The sequence below is a fragment of the Haemorhous mexicanus genome, chromosome 16 (genome assembly GCF_027477595.1).
Source record: "Haemorhous mexicanus isolate bHaeMex1 chromosome 16, bHaeMex1.pri, whole genome shotgun sequence".
In the NCBI taxonomy this organism is placed as follows: domain Eukaryota; kingdom Metazoa; phylum Chordata; class Aves; order Passeriformes; family Fringillidae; genus Haemorhous; species Haemorhous mexicanus.
In genome coordinates this window covers 4,106,128-4,107,895 of record NC_082356.1, presented here as the reverse complement: position 1 = coordinate 4,107,895, position 1,768 = coordinate 4,106,128, and positions in this window count along the sequence as shown.

Below are 1,768 nucleotides of genomic sequence, written 5' to 3'. Positions count from 1 at the left end.
TGCTCACTGCTGAGCTCCCACTCCCTTTCCCTTGTCCTTCCTGCAGGATGAGCTCTCTGAATCCCCTTGAGCCTCTCCACCCTTCCCAGCCCACACACCCACCTCAGTAAGGCCGAAGCTGAAGCTGCTCTGTCTCCTCTGGTGTACAGGGTGATCTTGACCCCCAATGAGTTGCAGCTGGACCAGTTGCTGAAGATTGGAGGTGGGCCTGATCTTGACAGGCCACACCTGCAACCAACAAGAACTAGTGATATATAAGAGTAAGGGAAGAGGAGTGAGAGGAGTCAGATTACTCCTGCAAGGAGCTGGAACAGTCAGTGTGTAGAGGGACTGCCTGTGAGGAACATCAAGAAGGTGTGAAGCTCTGACAATACGAAATCCTTGCTCTATGATGACGCTAGAATTTGTGTTATCTAAGACAACACTCTGGCACACCATCCAGTCCCCTGTGCAGGGAGCCCCAGCCCCAGAGCACAGCACACAACAGTGCAGTCCAGGCTGGAACAGCTGCCCGACAGGCCTGGCTTGGCTCTTTGTGGCAAGGGAATGCTCCCTGTTTCCAGCTGTCCCTGCAGGATGGCCCCAGGGCAGAGCCCAGCTGGGCTCCCACTGCAGCCCCTGGAGCTTGGGGCAGACAGTGCTCCCAGAGCTGAGGTTCCTGGGGAGCACCCGGAGCTGTGCCTTGCACTCTGCTGCCATGTGTCACAGTGCAGGCTGGCTAGTGCTGTGTGAATGCACCAGCCCCTGGTTTGACTGACAGGGGCCTTGCCCAGTCACATCTCTGCCAAGGCTGCAGCATTTCACTGGGCAGAACCTGACAAGGCATAGAGAGCAGATCAATGAAATTATCCAGACTGGGTTTTTCAAAGGCCCTTTAGAAGGAAGGGCTTGAGAATAAATGCTCTCTGTTTGCCACATGAACATTGGGGAGAGTTAGTGTCTTTGTCTTCAACCCACTCCCCCTCCAGCCAACGTTACAGCCACCCACTCCCTCACACATCCCCCTCATGCCTTCCCACTGCTGTGTCCTGTCAGGGCTTCTGCAGCCCCTCGTCCCTTCATGGCCCAATCCCCTCAGGGTCTCCCCCAGCCCAGCCAACCTACCCGGCAGCAGCGCCGCAGCCCCACAGCAGCTGCAGAGGAGCCCCATCCAGAGGCACCTCGGAGCCCTCAGCAATCCAGCAAGCAGCACACGGGCAGGAGGACACAGATGGCGCTTCCTGCCTGGGACAGGGCTTGTGGCCATCTCCAGGCACCGCTCTCGCAGGGATCTCTGCAGCTCCAGCCCCTGCCCACCCGCTCTGTTGGCAGCACAAAGGCTTCAGCAGAACTACCAAAGGCCAAGGGGCTTCTGGCCATTTTCCCTGCAACACAGCACGCTGGGACAGCTTGCTGAGCCCAAGCACCCTTTTCCCCCTCTTCCCCTATGCCCTGCAGACCCTGGGAAGCAAAAGAAAGCTCCCGGGAGTCTGTGTATTATAACACATTCTATATTCATATACTAAAGAAAAAACAAAAATAAAAGAACAATCATAAAGAAAGAGAATATTCCCGCTGGCTTAGGTGGCCCCAGCAGACAGAGCCTCTGGGCTCAGCTCTCTGCAGATCTCCAGCAGCGCAGCCAGCCGAGCCCCGACAGACGAGGCCGTGTCCTCCATGCCCTGCAGAGCTGATCCTGCAGCCTCTGGAAGACGGAAGATCGCTCACTCTGGAGTGCCTGGAGGACATTCAGTGTATGAAGTGCCATGTGTGACGTGGCACTGCTGGT